At 37.3% G+C, this 19,068-nt stretch overlaps 1 protein-coding gene across 1 annotated transcript in view; it reads left to right on the top strand.

Annotated features, from left to right (window-relative positions):
- BBIP1 (BBSome interacting protein 1) overlaps positions 1-19,068 on the top strand; it is a 33,641-nt gene that overhangs the window by 9,641 nt on the left and 4,932 nt on the right. The gene's annotated exons all lie outside the window — the stretch shown is intronic.

Consider the following 19,068-nt stretch of genomic DNA (forward strand, 5'->3'; position numbering starts at 1 on the left):
ATTTTAATTGTATTAAATTAAAAAGCTTTTGTACAAACAAAACCAATGCAGCCAAGATTAGAAGGAAAGCAGAATGATGGGAAGCAATCTTTACAGCGAGTATCTCTGATAAAGGCCTCATTTCTTAAATATATAGAGAACTGAGTCAAATTTATAAGAATACAAACTATTCCCCAATTGATAAATGGTCAAAGGATATGAACAGGATGAGGAAATCAAACCTATCAATTGGGATATGAAGAAGGTACTGTAAGTCTCTTTTGATTAGAGTATTGCTAATTAAAACAATTCACATCTATCAGATTGGCTAATATGACAAAAAAGGAAAATAACAAATGTTGGAGAGGATGTGGGAAAAATTGGGACACTGATGCACTATTGAAGTTGTGAACTGAGACAACCACTCTGAAGAGCAATTTGGAACTATGCCCAAAGGGCAACCAAATTGTACATACCCTTGATCCAGCAATACCACTACTAGGTCTGTGTCCCAAAGAGATCATAAAAAGGGGAAAAGGACGTACACGTACAAAAATATTTATAGCAGCCCTTTTTGTGGTGGCAAAATATTGGAAATTGGGGGAATGCCCATCAATTGGGGAATGACTGAACAAGCTGTGGTATATGAATGTAATGGCATACTCTTGTGCAATAAAAAATGATGAACAGGTAGATTTCAGAAAAACCTGGAAAGGTATCCAAACAGATGCAGAGTAAAATGAGCAGAAGCAGGAAAACATTGTACACAGTTTCAGCAACATTGTGTGATGACCAACTATGAATGACACAGCTCTTCTCAGAAACACAATGATCCAAGACAAATACAAAGGACTCACAAAGGAAAATGCTCTCCACATCCAGACAAAGAACTGATGAACTCAGGGTACAGATCGAAACATATTTTTTCACTTACTGATTTATTCTTTTTCATGGTTTTTTTTCCTTTTGATCTGTTTATTTCACAACTGTAATATGGAAATATGTTTTACATGATTACACATGTTTAACCTATATCAAATTGCCTACCATTTTCATAAGAGGAGAGAGGGAGGGAGAAAAATTTGGAACTCAAAATCTTGAAAAAATGAATGCTAAAAATTGTCTTGATGTGTAATTGGGGAAAAAATAAAATACTATTTTTAAAAGTGTATTATGTGTGTGTGTTTTATGTATAAACTATATGTAAGCATTTCTCTGGGCCAAATTGCTTCACTTTAATATTCTATTGGCTAATGATATCACTGAATTTGTTTGAAGGATATTTTCTACATGAACAAAGACTTTGATATGTGTTCCATTTCTTATGTGAATCAGGTAGTGACGTTTCCTGAGGAGAGTTGTACAATGAAAACCAGTCTGGTTGTGACCCACTAAATACTTCTTTTTTCATCACTACTGCACAGCTTAATTTTGCTGACCCATGTTTGTATTTGGTTTCTGTTTAATGAAGTTTGATTGATGCCATTCATTTAAAGTGAGGCCTTGCTTAAATTTAGCTTCATGCTGATCTCAGTGTGGGCAATGTAACAAAACCAAAAAAAAAAAAGGCTGAACAGACGTCTTATGTTTTGTAGATATGGAAAATTACTGTTCTGTATGTGTGCTTTTTGCAGTAGTGGAGTCTAGCTCACAAAAGTGAAGCTTCACTTAGACAGGTTGATTCTTTCTTTGGAAAGTATGGATTGATTATGATATGAAAAGAATTAATATAAGTGCTATAGAGAGCATCACAAGAGAACTGCAACTAAATTTAATTTAATAAGCTATCTTTAAAGATACCAACAAATGTCTAGAATAGACTTTACCATGTTTTATTATTTAAAATCATTATCTTGGGTTTTTGTGGAAAAATTCGAATACAAAAAAAAGTTGCACTTCTGCTTTAAGAACATATTACCTTTTTCTGATAAGGTTCTAATCTGTCATAGGCTTGTGAGCATTATAGTGAATATGTTGTTTAATTATTATTTTCCCCAACAGGTTGGATACAGTTCATTCTAAAAGAAGTGATTAGTTATCCCTAGACAACCTGGTAAAGATTTGCTAAAAAAGAATATCCATTAATGTTTCCTGTTCTTACTCTATTTAAATATGATTGGTGTGGGTACATCTCAATTCCCCATGAGTTTTTTGGTGCTTCTCTGCACTATTAATGATATAAGAGCTCCTTTAGAAGGCTATTCCCAATCTTATTTTATTTTTTAAAAATAATCTTCACTTTAGAGTTCTCAAAATGTTTTATAAATAAGCTAAGTAGAAAACAAGGCTTTTTAATATTATAGACATTTACTTCTCTAGGGTAGACAATTGTCATGTGAAGCAAGAACATGAATTTCAATCTCGTATGCTAGCTATTAAGAGTATATTTCCTCAATTCAATTCCACAAGCATTTATTCAATATCTGTTATGTACAAAATACCTTACTATGTGCTAGAAGGTACAAAGAATAAGGTCACTTTGTTTTAGATGTTGATGAGGTGTTGATAAGACATGTGAGTAAATATGACACGTTAAAGAGTTCTAACTATGGGAGTACACTTCAATAGAGCTGTCAAGGCTAGAGATAGTGACTTAAGTTATTTTCATGGAGGTGGTAGTTGAAGCTGTAAGCTTCAGGCCTACAGTAGCTGAAGGCCAATAATGTTCCCCAACACATTTAGGAGCACCCAAGTCAGAAATAGTACCTGGAAAAGCACACAAACAACAAATATTGGTAGGAAAAGAGCCAGGAAAATGTATCTAAAGTCAAGAAGAGTGTATAGAAAAAGAGGGGGAAGGGGGAATTGGGATGTTAGTGAAGGGAAGGTAGCTTCCAACAGTGTCCAATCTGGCATAGAGATTGTGTAGAGTAATGACTGAGAAAGGTCATTGGATTTAACAGTGATGTCATTGGTGACCTTTGTAACTTCCATCCATTGCTCCTGGTTCTGTCTTCGGGGCCTAAAAAGAACAAATCCTCCTTCCACATGAAAGTTCTCCAGATAATTAAACACAACCATGAGCTATCCTGTCTTCTCTTCTTCAGATTCAAAGTGCCTGGTTCCTACAGCTGATCTCCATGGACTCAAGTCCCTCATTCCATTTGCCCTCTTCTGGATACTCTCTAACTCATCAATATCTTTCCTCAACTGGAACCCAGAACTGAACACAATATTCCGTGTGTGGTCTGATCAAGGCAGACTGTCACTTCTTTATTCCTGGAAGCTCTGCTTTCTTAATGTAGTCCAAGGGACATTGGCATTTTTGGCTTCCGTGTCATACCATTAACATATGGAAGTAGAGTACTACACCAAAACCCTTGATCTTTTTCAGACAAAATTGCTACTTAACCCATCTTAAACTTGCAAAGTTGATTTTTTGAACCCAGATTTAAGACTAAATCCCCAATGAATTTTGTCATAGCAGATTCCTCCCAGTGCTCTAGCATCTCATGATCTTTTGTATAGCCTAATTTGTTATTCAGGGTATTACATATCTCTCCCAGCTTAAAGCCATGTGAAAATTTGATAAAGGATACTATCTATGCTTTTATACAAGTTATTAATTTAAACAATGTTAAAACAGCACAGGTCTGGTACACTCCGTAAAAGACCTCCTCCCAAGGGAACACTGAACATTAACAACCATTTATTGAGGCTGGCCATTCAACTAGCTCTAAATTCATCTAACTGTATATTAATATCTAGCCCACATCTCTCCCATCTATTCCATAAGAATAGCACAAGATGCTTTATCAGATGCTTTACTAAAATCTATATCAGTCAAACAATCAGTAAATATTTATTAAGCACTTACACGTGCCAGGCACTGGACTGCTAAGCACTGGGTATACGGAGAAAGGCAAAAAAATAGCCTCATTCTCAAGGAGCTCACAGCCTTAACAGAGGAGACGACATGCAAACAATTGTAAAAATAAGATGTATACACAGGATAAATCGGAGATAAGCAACAAAAGGAAAGCACTAACGTTAAGGAAAGTGATGAAAGGCTTCATGCAGAAAGTGGAATTTTACTTGGGATTTGAAGGAATCCAGGAGGTGTAGATGAGAAAGGAGAGTATTCCAGGCTTGAGGGACATAGCCAATTCTGTGAAAATGCATGGAGTTGAGATAGAATGTCTTGTGCAAGGAACAACAAAGAGGCCAGTCTAACTGGATCATAAAGTACATGAGGGTAAGGTATAAGAAGACTGGAAAGGTAGGAGGGGGCCAGATTATTAAGTGATTTAAACACCAAACAGAAGATTTTATAGTTGATGCTGGAGGTGATAGCCTCTGAAGTTTATTGAATAGAGAACTGAGATGATTAAACCTGCACTTTAGGAAGATTAGTTTGACAGCTGAGTAGAGGACTGACTATAGTAGGGAAAAACTTGAGGCAGGGAGACTAGCATGCTACTGCAGTAGTCAAGGTGTGAGGAGATGAGAACCTGTCCCTGAGTGGTGGTGGTGTCAGAGGAGGGAAGGCACGTAAAAGGGCTTTTTTCAAAGTAAAATAGACCTTGGCAACAGATTGGATGGGGGAGAGGGGAGGAAGAGAGGAACAGTAGGTGAGTGAGAGTCCAGGGTCAAGGCTGACACCTAGGTAGCAAGCCTGAGGGCTTGGGAATAGGGGGTTAGCATGGACAGTAATAGGGAAGTTCAAAAAAGGGAAGATTTGGGAGAAAAAAAAATGAGGTACAAAATAGAAACTCAGTTGAGCTTTTAAAACCCTTCACAACCTGTCCCCAAACCATCTTTTCAGACTCATTGTATATTACTTGCCCTCTCACAGTCTGAAATCAAGCCCTACTGGCTTCTCTGTTCCTCATAAATGATACTCCATCTCCTATCTGTGATGGTACAAGCCATTCCCCACCCCCAATCTGGAAAGTACTCCCTCCTTACCTCAAAGAATCCTTTTCTTCCTCTAAAATACAATTTAAGCACCATTTCCTTATTCCAAAGTGCTAGTGCGCTCCATTCCAAAACTACCTCGAAGTGGAGTTTAAGTAGGAAAATTACATGGTCAGCACTGCAGTTAAGGAAATAGGGAAATAAGAGAGGTCATTTTAGGGTGAATATTTTTCGGACATAATAGAACTTGAACATCCAGGACATGAAGTTTGAAATGTGGAGTAGGCAATTGATGATCCAGAATTGAAGATCAGGGAGAGACTAGGGCTGGATATATAGCTCTTCCATCCATTTGCATAAAAATAGCAATTAAATCTATGGAAGCTGATGAGGTCACCAAGAGAATAGAGACAAAAATGAAGAATGCCCAAAATAGAACCTCTAGAAACACCTACTGTGCTAATGATATGAATACTGATCTAGCAAAAGATATAGAAGACAGGATGGGGCCAAGAGAGAATGGTGTCATGAAAACTCAACACCAACGAATAAGCATTTATTTCCTATGTGGTAGGTACTAGGGATACAAGAAAGAAAGAAGTTTCTGTCCTTAAAAATCTTACATTCTATTGAAGATACATATACAAAAATAATTATATATAAAATATTTGATAAATACAAGATACTTTTGGGGAGGAAGGGCACTAGTAGCTGGAAGAAGAGAACTAGAGCAAAATTTTTAAGAAAATAGAGAATTAGAAACAAGTTTATATTTTATCCTTTTGAGTTTGTTATTAACAAGTAGGGAAGTGACAAAATTAGACTTGTGCTTTAAGAAAATCACTTTGGTAACTAGAAAATATAGGAAAATAGCTCAGAAGGGAGATGGAACTTGAGGCAGGAAGCTATTCTAATAGTTAAGGCAAAAAGAGATGAAGAGTGCCTGAACTAAGCTGGTGGTCATCCAAGTAGAGAAAAGAGTATAGACAAGAAAGATCATATGGAGGTAGAAATGTGAAGCTTTGGCAAATGAGAGAGCATGAGAAGTTGACAGCTGGAAGGGACCTCAGAGATAATCTAATCCAAACTCCCTTATTTTATAGATGAGGAAAAACCGAGGCCCAGAAAAGGTAATTGACTTGACCAACATTACACATACAGTCATGGCAGAGCAGGGATTTGACGTCAAATGCTGGGGTGAATGTAAAGGTGGTATCGTCCTTGATATAAACTGGGAATTTTGGAAGGAAGGGTCGGTTTTGGTGGAAAAAGATGCTGAGTTCAGTTTTAGATATGTAGAATTGGAGAGTTGCCTGTAGAACATCCAGTTTAAGTTCCAATGTATCCTAAAGCATTTTCAAAATCAGTTTTAATTTTGAACCATATATTGGTCTTTGCAAGTAAGAATTTTTTAATTCATTGTGTTTGTATTGTATTCATTGACACAGTAATTGGTCAATGAAAAGAGCCTAACAAATTTCCCCCACTTTTCCTCCCCATTTCTTTCCTAGCACTTTTTTCTCCTCTTTTTCTTCTTTTAAGGTCGTCAGAATGTAACAGGAGTCTATTGACTCCTGTGCTTGTATTTCAGAGTTTCAGTTCAGTTCTAGTCTTTCCATCAAGAATGCTTGAAAGTCTTATATATCATTAAAGATTCATTTTTCAACTGTAGCATTATGCTAAGTCTTGCTTGGATAAGTTATTCTTGGCTGGAAGTCTCTTTTGCCTTTTGTAATACTGTATTTCAAGCTTTCCACTTCTGGTAGCAGCTAAATCTTATGTGATCCAATACTTGAATTCTTTCTGGTCATTTACAGTGTTTTTTTCTTTGACCTGGAAGCTCTGGATTTTGGCTATGATGTTCTGGGGAATTTTCATTTTAGGGTTTCTTTAAAGAGCTTACTGATGGATTTTTCAATGTTCACTTCACCCTTTCATTCTAATAGATCTGAGCAGGTTTTTTCCATGATTTTAAAAAATATTTATGATTTTTCTTTTATTAGTATTTCCCTCCCACTATTTCATCCTCATTGAGCAAATTAAGCCAGATGAACCCATAACCCCTAACTCCCCCCACCAAAAAAATAACAAAATCTTTAATACATTACTATATTGTCTAGCAGAACAAATTCCCTCATTGTCCATGTCTGAAAATTCTTCTGTCTGCATTTTAAGTTTGTCACCTCTCTGACAAGAGGTGAGTGACATATTTCTTTATCATTCTTTTGGACTTATCATTTTGGTTTATCATGGCATTTATCAAAGTTCTAAAAATCTTTCAAAGTTCTTTTTCCCTGTAATGTTGTTAATCATTGTATAAATTGTTTTCCTAGTTCTTCTCACTTCACTGTGCATCAATTCAGTTTCCTATTCAGCTGCCCATTTCATTATCTCTTAGCACACAACTTGTTAGTCCCCAATCCCTTATTACTTCTTCTTAAGGTCTCTATTAAATATAATTTTTATTGCATTGTGATTGATAAATTATATGTTTACTATTTCTGCTTTTCTACATTTTTTGTTGAGATTTGTATTCCTAAATACATGGTCAATTTTTATAAATGTGCCATGTATAGCTAACCTTGATGTAAATTCCTTTATATTAAAAAAAAAAATTCCTTTATATTGCCATTGAGTAGTCTCTAGAAATTTATCATAAAGTTCCATTGGGGTCCTTCTTTCTTGCTTATCTTTTGGCTAGATTTGTCTAGGGCTGAAGGACATCTCTGATTCTCCTCCAGACTGACTAATTTTTCCTTTGATTAGGTGCAATGCCATTAGTTGCCTATATATTAAGAATCGATAGTAATTTGTTCTTTATGGTGCCTTTATAGTATAATTTTCTCTGCTTGTATCTTTTTATCATTTCTATATTTTCTGTAGCCTTCGCTGAAATCATGTTTGCTGTTAACTCCCCTCCCTTTTCTTAGTTCAGCTAAAGCAAAATAGATTTTACTCTAGCCCCTCATTTTAACTCTGTATGAATATTTACATTTCAAGTGTGGTTCTTGTAAATGACATATTGTCAAATTCTGCTGTCTAATCCATTCTGCTATCCTCTTTGATTTTATAGGTAAGCTCATCTCATCCATATTCCTGCTTTTGATTGTTAATTTTGTATTATCTTGTACTTTTTCCTCTTTTTTTCCTCAGTTCCCCCCTCTTTACAAATAGGAAGTTGGTAGAAGAGAGGGAGTTTGCCTGGCCCTTGTGATCTTATAAGTGAAACAGCCTTTATGTTCTATTGCAGATCTTCTCTGTTCCTTATCCTGCCTCTGTTACCAAGTTTTTGCTTTCTTCCTTCTCATTTAATTCTCTCTTCAAGTTTTTTCTCTCCAACATTCAAATTTGTTTTGCTTTTGACTGTTACCTTACACTTTGTGTTCACCCTCTTAGACTCCATCTCTACTTTTCCCTCTTCCCTTCCCCCCCCCATTTCCCTTTTCAGCTGAACATATATATATATTGAAATCTCTGTGTGGGTATTGGTGTAGGTGTGTGTATATGTATGTTTTAGGAAGTAGGGAGAGTAATTGTATTCAGTTTATCTGTTTCAGATGAATGCTAGGTTCATGAGATAACCTGTTTCTCCTACCCTTTCCTCTTTGACTATAATCTTTTCTTTTTATACACCTTTATTTATTCAAAAAGCGATTTCCCTCTCTTTCTTCCTCCTTTATTCCCTAGTATAGTCTTCCTGTTTCTCCCATTTTTCTCTATCATTAAAACAAAACAAAACTACCTACAGAAACCTGTCATTTTTACCTTTATCTATGACCGTTAAAGACACCAGGGGTCTAAAGACATTTCTTATCCTCTTATTAACATGTAAACAATTCATCTCACTCCTTTTCAATTAAACAAATGTGTACCTTTCTGTTTTTCTCTTTGGTGTCATTATTTCCATTTCAAAACATCTGCTCAGTTCTGAACTTTTCATCAGTAATATTTGGACATCCTTCATTCCATTAAAAGCCCATTTTCTCCCCCTCCCCTCATCCCCCCAATAGAATTATACTTAGTTTTGCCTTATCCTTAGATGTAAACCTTTATCTCTTGCCATTAGATTCCAAGCTCCCCTCTTCTTTTTAAGTGGCATCTACTGAGTCTTATGTAATTCTTATTGTGGCTCCTTCCTTTTGAACGCTTGTAGTCTTTTTTTCTTTGACTTGAACTTTTAGTTTTGGCTGTGACATTCCTGGCAGTATTAATTTTGGGGTTTCTTTGCGGACATTATCAGTAGATCCTTTCTATTTTTACTTTGCTCTCTGGTTCTAAGAGTCGTTAGTTCTCTTTTATAATTTCTTGAAATATAGTATCAAGACTTTTTTAATGATAGTTTTCAAGAAGTCCAATAATTCTCTATATTATCTCCCCTTGATCTATTTTTAGACAATTATTTTTGATACACCATTTTAATTTTTTTTCTGTTTTCCAATCTTTTGTTTTATATTTTAATATTTTTCATTGTGTATTGAGTCATTTTTTGTTTGTCCTATTCTGATTTTCGGAGCAGTTCTTGGTTGTGGTTTTCCACCATCTGTTATAAAGTATTGATGTTTTTTGCCATTCTTTCCTCCCTAAGCTTTTCCATTCTTTATCTCATTTCATTTTTTCTAGTAACTCCTGCAGTAATTTTTTCTAGTAACTCCTGTTTATCCAGTACATTTTTATTCCGAATTTTTACCCAAATTTGTTTGGGGTCACTATTCTCCCTAGATACCATTCAAATCAAGGTATTCATAGTAGTCAGTTTTCTTGGTTTGATCATTTCATCTACCTCTGTGTCTAAATCGGGGGGAAGGGTGAAGGAGGGGTGGCCAGCAAGATAAGATGAGGAAGATTGTATTTAGTTCAGTCTCTGCAACTGAAATGGCATAGGCAGGGCCTGCATGGTCCCGTGTATAGTATAGTAGCGCCCCAGACCAGGCTTCTCCGTCAAGGCATTTTGGGGCTGCTCTACTGCTGGGCTCTGCCAGGGTGCCCCCTCTTGCCATAGAGTCCAGGGCCTTCCTCTGCTCTTTGTTCTACCTGAGATGTTTTCCCCTTGCTGCTGGGCTCAGGCTCAAGGGCTACTCCCATACTGTACTTCCACAACAGACTTTAGAGACTATTCAGGGTACATTTTCCTTTCTCTTGCAGTTGGGCTTAGGCAAACAGGGCTATGGTGGAACCCATTTGGAACTTCCCAGAGTTGCTTTCTTTCAAGTTGGGCTCCTATAGCCATGGATTCATGCTTCATAGATGGCCCTGAGCTGGTTGTAGGCTGCTAGCATAACACTAAACCCACTTGGGATGCCCAAGGCTACTCTTATGGGCTAGGCGTCTTCAGTTTTCTTTCATGATTTTTTGAAATAGGATATCTAGGCTCCTTTTTTTTTTCGATCATGGTTTTCAGGTAGTACACCATTTCTTAAATTAACTCTTCTTAATCTGTTTTCCAGGTCATTTGTTTAAGATTTTGTAGATCTTATATTAAGTTGTTAACTTCCAATTCAAGTCTTCCTTCCAAAGATCTCATTTCTTTTCTAATTCTTTTTTTCTAGCACCCTCATTTCATTTGTGATATAGTTGTTTTTTTTTTAATTCTTGGTCATTTCTTGTGGTAATTCTAGTTTACAACCTAAGTCTTTCTTTGAGGCTTTTCTTGTAAGTGATTTTGTGTTATTTCATTCTGGGTTTTTGTCTTGAGCATCCCTGGCACTATAAAAGCACTTTTTGATGGGAATCTTTTTTGTTATTGTTTACTCATTATTCAGGCTTTACTTTCTGAATTGGTGTTTTGTATTAGGGCCAAGATCTGTGCACTTCTGCAGGGAATGTCTTGGCTTTGTCTGGTACTGTTTTGTATTCCTTACGATCTTACTGCTGCTTTCTCTAGGTATTGAGTACTTTATATTCTTCAGGCATCTCAAGGGAGGACTCAGGTCAGGGACCTAACAGTGTGAAAGCTTTCAGTGTGCCCTAAGTACACAAAGGGCAAAGTCAAGGGAACTATCTGATTGCTGCTCACTTGGTCTGTGCATTTCAAACTCCTGACTCCAGTTTGGGTCTGGGTGATCCTCTAGCCCCTGGTTAGAACCCCAGTAGACTGCACTGGCCACAGACCTCTTCACCTATGTGGAAGACTACCGATTCAAAGTGACAGAACTGCTGGCTTCCCCTTGGTCTGAGCTCCATACTTTGGTCACTAAACTGCAGGCCTCAGACTAGGCTGGAAGCTGAATGCACTACTTTACTCAGGTGGATCAGTGTCATACAGCTGCTATTCACGTCTGTCTCTTAGTGCTCCTTTCTCAGCATATAGCCTCTGTCCACATGTGAGCTGGATCTGCTGGATGGGCAACCCTGCCTTTTCCTGGAACACAACTGCAGATCAGCCTTATTACCCAGCCCTTCCAAGTCCACACTAGGTCCACTACTCAGCTCTGGAGCTACAGAGTTGCCAAGCAGCTCCTATTCTTACTTCCTGCATTGTTATGGCTAGTGCTTGCTGGATCTGTATCCACTTTTGCTCTGGAATACATCTGCAGGTCATACCTCACTTGGCTTCCCGCTTACGTCCTCTGTATGTGCAAATCAACTCTGTGGTTAGAAAAACACAGCTTTTTGCTGGCTCCTATTCATGTTCCTTAGGCTGGAAAAATGACTCAATGTATTTTCTCCTTGGATTTCAAACTCACCACCACCACCACCTTAACCACCCTGCATCCTTACTACTTTGGCATTCTTTGTAGATCTTGGAGTAGTTGTAAAGAGAGCTAGGATATAATGCTTCCTTCTGCTCCACTATCTTAGCCATTCTCCCCTAGTAGACATTTAATAAATACTTTTAAGAGCATTTCAGTATATGTGCTGGTGTTGAAAGAGTTTTGTATAGAGTGGCTCTCCCTAGACAAGGAGTGATTTTACTAAGCAAAATTACTTAGGCAGCTGATTTTACTACCTACCTACCTCCAGTAGAGAGATAGAAGGAAAACCAAGTGGAAGACTGCTTATTTTATTTTGTAACTTTGGTTTACAATCAGAAATTCTATGTGACTTTTAATTTATAGGAGTAAGGGCCCCTAAAGACTATATACTGAAGTATTAGTTACATGAGACACAAATCTTTTCTATTTTAGTTGTTTTTCCCCTGGAGACTTGCCATGTTATTTGTCTAACTTTCAGGAGATCATGTTGATAAGTATTTAGAATCACACTTGTCATAGCTAAATGATTTGTTTCAAAGCTGTCTCTTAATAAATTAGGAAACTGAGACCTAGGAAAGAAAAGTCTATACTGTTAAAGTCAGACAGCTAGCTAATAGCAGAACCAGATCTACGTGCCAAAACCAGAACAAAACATACCATAGACAAGGTTCAAAGATTGTGCCCCAAATACGACTGTCTCTTGGAGACTTTACATTTCATATGATACTTGCAATTTGATTTACCATAAAATAAATATCTGTATGCCATGAAGAATAGAGTTCTCTGGCATTAAATATGTGTGCATAGATTTAAACAAAAATTAGTCTCTTGAATTAACCCCCGTATCTCTAGCATGTTACCTGTTAAGCAGCTTTCCTCCCCGCTAGAATTAGGTCTGTGCCTAACTCTAAGGATTCTTTCCACCATGCCATAATTTCTCATTTTATCCCTCATATTCATACAACTTCCCATCATAACCCTTTCGGGGAGCAATTACAAAATCAAGAAAAGGATAGTCTCAGATCACTCAGATAAGAGCCTGAACAAATCAGATTAGACTGAATTCTGATGGCTCTAGAATAAAATTGTAACAATAATTGTAATCATGCCATCTCTTACATGCGAAAATGACATTTTAGACCTCAGTCAACAAGCCTTTACTAAGCTCTTACCCTGGGGGTACAAGGACAAGAAGGCTCTCAAGGAGTTTACACTCTTTGGGGGGAGATATCCCATGCATATTTAGGTTTGTACAGAAGAAATACAAAATAAATATAGGTTGTTTAGGGAGAGAAGGCACTAGAAGAAGCAGTGAAAGTCTTCATATAAAGAGCAGTGCCTAAGCCAAGGGTGGGGAACCTGCAGCTTTGAGGCTACATGTGGCCCCCTAGGTCCTCAGGTGCTATAAAACTTGGATTCAGTCAAAAGGCCAGATCCAAGGAGGCCACAGATTCTCCACCCTTGGCCTAAGCTGAGTCTTGAAGGAAGTAAGGGGTTCTTTGAGATAGCAGTGATGAAGAAGGGTATTCCAGGCATGGGAAACAGTGCCTCTACAATCAGGAGATGGAGAGGCATTTGTGAGGACCAGAAACAAGACCACTTTTGGCTAGACCACAGAATACAGGAAAGGAAAGCAGAGGTTAGTTAAAATATGCTAAGGCTAGAAAAGGAAGTTGGAGCCAGGTTTTAAAGGATTTTTAACTGCCAAAGAAGAATTTCTGTTAGATCCTAGAGGCATTAGACAGCCCCTGCAGTTTGAGCAGGGGAGCAACATGATCAAACCTACAACCAACCTCCTTTCTAATATCTCCTTTCTCATTTGTTTGAGAGTTTTTCCGCAAAGGGAATTGGATTTTGATTCAGAAGACCTGAATTCAAATCCCAGCTCTACTACATACTTCTTATGTAACATTGGACAGGTCATTTTTCTGGGCCTCGTTTTGAGGGCTGGATAATCTCCAAGGTCTTTTCTAACTCTTAATCTATGACCTTACATTAGTGAACTTGTACTTATGCATCCACCTTCTCAACCATTGCCATGGTAAGTAACAGCACCCATCTGTGAGACAACTCGCCTGAAAGAAGCATACAGTATATATTCCTGGAATGGAATGAAAGCTAACTAGCTAAGAGAAAAATCAAATTTATGACTTTGTCAGCAGGGCCACGGCCAGCCACTAATTTAACTATCTCTAGACAGACATGTCACCAAAGGAATAAGTTCTGAGACCACACGTTATTTGTTATTTCCAGTGACTTGATCTATGTTAAATATGCTTTTAAGCATTACCATTCCTATTTTACAACAATGGTTATTTAACTTGTCACTTCTTATGACCAACAGACTTGTTAGTTTGTTTACATGTACACACTTTTACACTGGGGGGAGTGGGAAGGGGGGGAGGGGGACAGGGGAGGAGATGTGACTCTTAAAGATTTTCCATAAATTCAGAGACAATTTGGAAAGAGAATGTAGTGCAATAAAGTAGCATAATTAAGCAAGAAGAATAGAGAAGCCATGCACTTAAAGGTAATTACAACCACCCCTCCACTAGTGCTACAAGGCAAGAGGCCAAGGTCTAAGTGATTTTTAACCATAATCAGGATTTGAAGGGTAAAAAGGAAAGGTGGTGGATGCTATTCCCCTGCGTGCCAAATAGCTAAGGAAACATTTATTAGCCTTCTCTTGCCAAAAAGATACCTGATCTTCACTTCAGAAACCAAGCAAATCGTATGGGTAGAATGCCCAACTTGAAGTCAGATCTAGATTCTAATCCCATTTCTGATCTTAGTTGCATGACCATGAGCAAGTCATTTAAAATCTCAAACTTTAAACTTGTAAAATGGGGTTAATAATATGTATATTACCTACCTCATAAGATTGTTACAGGGCTCAAAGTGAGAAAACAAAGTGCTCTGCAAATCTCAAAGGACTATAGAAATGGTATGTGGGGGGAGGGACATGTGGTGGGGTGGTAGTGGTAGCCAAGAAGGGAGTATTTCATTATGCTTAACCCTGTGACCCCCTCTCATATCTCAGTGACATTTCACTCAGAGCACTCATGAAATTTACAGATATGGAGAGAACGCTATGGTAATTTCTCTTTTGCTACAGACCGGCTATATGACCTTGGCCAAATCATTTACCCTTTCTCATCCTCTTCATCTAGAAAATGATGAGTTAACACCAAAGAAAAAATAGTATGCAGTGATCCACTTGGGGAACAGAAAGAAATATTAGAACTTCTATTTAGAGTTTTTATCTAAAAATGTTTAAGAAATTGAGCTAGTAATACTTGATACGCAGATTGATAGTGATCCCCTTACTCAGTTAATGTGTTACATGGTCACATGTGGTATGCAAGCTATCCTGAAAGAAGAGTGGGAATTCCACAGAACGGAAGGTTAACTGGTGCCCTCATTCACTTGTTCACGTTTGGCATATTGTGGTATATAGTACAGTGTACATGTTCATAGTCAGGTGGATTTGCGGATTATATTATCTAGTTTTAACTAAACTAACCCTCACCAAACGGACATGTGGTTTTACAGGATTCCTTCAAAGAAACCTTGGATTGATTATAAAGTTAATAGTTCAAGCACAAACTGCAAGGAGATGGTAGAGCCACATTTCTTACCCCTGGTACTAACTCCTTTATCAGCCTTATTACCAAGTTACACACACACACACACACACACACACACCCCTATAAATTGTATGTCCTACTATATTAACATGTGATATATATATATTTATATATCATGAAACATTCACAAAACAAATTTAAAAGGATAAAATAAAATAACAAAAATTTTACTCACAGGAGTGTACAGTCAGAAAAGTTTGGAAATCTCTGGCCTAGAAGATCTCTTAAGTATAAGGTCCCTCCTAGATCTAGAATTTTCTGCTTTTAAGAAGTCTGGAAATTCACATCCCTGCTCCCTTAAATTAGTGGAAGAAAATCTCTGCTTTCTCTGTTCTGCTTCTTTTCTCAGTAGTTGTTTCTCTTAACATAGCATCACTGCTACTTCCCTATTGCCCAGTAGGCTTCTCTCTTATAGGCAAATGGACTTAAAAGATACAAAAGACATGTTCACTTTGTGAAAATATTTACCAAAGGAGTGTGAGCTTTTAGTTCCTGTTTAAGGCTGACCTTACAGAGAAAACAATCTTAAAAAATATCGTGTGCAATGGACTACTGGCATCGTATTAAAAAAGCACCAGGCATAGAAATGATCAAAGTTTTACTTTTTGTTGAGTGTTGCTTTTATAGAAACTTATTTAAAAGCTTCCATTTGTTCAGTATCTGGTCAGTATGTTAATAAACTGACACTTCACTTTCATATGGGACTAAAATCTCCACTAACGTCCTACATGGAAAAGTGACTGTAGCTTCTTGAAGGCTATGCCAGTGGGAACCCTCTACCAAGTTAGAAAGGTTTTAAGTTTGAGCCTAGCAATGGATTGTGTTGCCTGTCATCTAAGGACCAGCCTAAAGGGCTTTTATCACCAGTATCAGGTTATGAATTCTGGAGCCACAGTTAATCTTGAAGCATTCTATAAGGTGTAGAGAGGTTATGATTTGCGGTGATGGATAAAATATCTATTCTAGTGAAATCTCAGCTCTCTTTAAGTATGGGAATAGAGGGGTGTCTACCTAATTTGTTTTTTAAGTCTCAAAATATTCCTTCTGGCTTTCGGTTGCTTTACTATGATTATCTGAACCCTGCTCTTGACAGATTTGTTTTTTGAAAAACAATTTTAAAAATGAATAATGAGGGGAAAATACATTGCTTACATAGTGTCTGCAAGTATAAGTATCATTTTAGCACCAGGCAATTACAACAGCACTTTTGTGTATACCACTCTTGACCTATCCCACCAAAATAACCTTTCAGAAGTCGTTCTTCCCTTATTAAGAATGCCCCACCCGTATAGCACCCCCTGAGCTGAGTGGCTTTGTGCATGATCGCTGCACATGTCCAGGGCCATGGGGCCAGACTAATGGAATTAGTTCCATATTTTGGAGTTAGTGTAGAACCATAGCCAAGAAGCACAGAGCTATGGAAGCAAAATTATATCCAGTAAGAAACTGCTCTTAAACTATTCTTTAAGAGTGCCTTGAGCATTATAGTAACTTAATACATGCTTGCTTATTGGATTGAATCGTCTTAAGTTTCTGAATAGCTGATGTGGCTGTTTTGCTGATGGAGCAGTTTCCCAGGAGCTGTGTAACAAAAGCTCATTACCTTGAATAATCTGGAAGGAAGATGAAAGGATTTATTTCCTTTCTAGCAAGAGAGTGTTTTTGGTCTTGTTTCCCTGAAGTCAAAAAGGGAGACTTTTGTTTAATGGTAACCTTTATGTTTATCTGGTTTATCTTCATCTTTTAACTTCTAAAACTACTCTGCAACAAGGACTGTCTTTTCCATTGATAGAAACATCATAGCAAATTGTACAGTATGATTGTTACTTATTGAACATGAAGAAGGAACAGACTTTGCAAAAAGCAGCTAAATGGGAGATAGTCTGAATAACTTCATACAGGTACATGGCCTTGTATCTGGCCATGTTAAAGAAATCTTGTATCAGAGTTGGAAGGGATCTAGTCCAACCATACCCAACCAAAGGCCCCTTCTACTAATAACCACAAAGTCATCATCAAGCCTCCACCTAAAAATCACCAGTGATGAAAGCCTACAGTCTACCTCCTAAAGCAGCCCATTCCACTTGTAAATACCCCAGATTGTTAGGAAATTCTTCATAATATCAAGCTCAGATCTGTCTCTCTTGCAGCTTCCACTGATTATACTCCTGTTTCTGCCCACTTGGGACCAAGTAAAACAAATGTAGTCTCTTCCACATGGCATCCTTCAGATACTTGAAAAGAGATATCATATGAATTATCCTTTCTCCAGGATAATTATCCCTTGCTCCCTCAACCAGTCCTTTTTTGACCTAGTCTGTAGTCCTCTGACCATTTTGATCACCTTCTTCTAGATGTACTTTGTCTTGGCAGTGACTTTCCTAAGTAGTATCCGGAACTGAATATAGTATGTTGGATAGATATGCCCTATATAGTTTGACTAGGTCAGAGAAGAGCAGAACTATCATCTTCCTCATTCTGAATACTTTACCTCTTTTAATTCAATCTAAAATAACATTGGCTTTTTTACTATGTTTCACTGCTGACTGTGTTCACTAAAATCTTCGTATGTTTTTTCATATAAGTTGGTTTTTAACTCATGTGCAAAAATGTTCCATTCATTTAAATTTTATCTTATTAGATTAATTGCATTGAATTCTAAATTTGTCATCCATGGACAGGGATAGGCATGATCTTGCCTTTTAAGAAATTACAATCTAGTAAACAATATAGGTAACTAATTACTCAAAAACCATAATTAATATAATAATTATAAACATGCAAAAAGGATGTTAAAGACATTAGTATCAGAAAACTAAACTGAGAAATTAGAGATTAACTGTAGAATAAACAGGGTGACCATCTTAGAGGAATGCACCTATAGGTCTTAACTATCATAAGACAAATAGTCATTCCTACATTAGTGTTTCCACTCATACTTTCACATGTGGGAATCATGGATACCATAATCAGTTAGGGTCTTGGAATACTAAGGACAATGATATAGAGTAAAATTACAAATATAATCACTTGGAAATATGTTGGGCACTGTGTAGGAAGAAGGACAGGCAAGGTAGCAGAAAAATGTGTACTTTATGTAAAAGAATCCGTTATTTCCAAGCATTTTAGTAGCACTGTTCAAATAATAAATGATTAGCTGTTCGTGAAAGTAGGAGTTGAATTATGAAGACGTCGCCATTTCTGTTGCTGTGTATTTGGAAACCATTACCAAGATACAAAATGGAAAGTAAGAGTCATATTTGTGAGGAATAGCAAGAAGGACAATTTGGTTATAATATAAGAGAAATAACATAAGGATGAAAAGGTAGATTGGCTCTAGGTTGTGAAGGGCTTTAAAACCTAAAATGGAAATTTGCATTTGGTCCTAAAGGTGACAGTCACCCATTAATTTTATTAAGTAGGCTTGTGACACGTTAAGACTTGCACCTTGAGAAAAAAACGTTGACAGCTCTGTGAAGAACAGATTGGGGAGGGCAGAGGCCTAAGGCAGGGAGATCAATTAGAACATTATTGCAGTTGCCTGAAGTAGTGGTAAGTAAGGCCTGAACTGCGGCCCCGTGCGTATCAAGAAGCCAAATACAAAAGATGTTGAGGTAGAAATGACAAAATTTAGTAATTGATTGGATCTGTAGAAAAGAGACAGTGAAGAGTCTAATAAAACATCTAGAGAAAACATCTGAGAACCTGTATGATTAGAAGGATGGTGTTAACCTTGACAGAAATAGGGCTGTTAGGGTAGGAAAGGGGTGGATAAAATAGTTCACTTTTGGACACATTTAAATAGAGTTGCCAAAGGGAGATCCAATTTGAAATATCCAGTAAACAGATGGAAATGCACAACTGAAGTTCAAACTACAGAGTAGGGCTAGTCG

Source organism: Trichosurus vulpecula, chromosome 8 (genome assembly GCF_011100635.1).
Source record: "Trichosurus vulpecula isolate mTriVul1 chromosome 8, mTriVul1.pri, whole genome shotgun sequence".
In the NCBI taxonomy this organism is placed as follows: Eukaryota; Metazoa; Chordata; class Mammalia; order Diprotodontia; family Phalangeridae; genus Trichosurus; species Trichosurus vulpecula.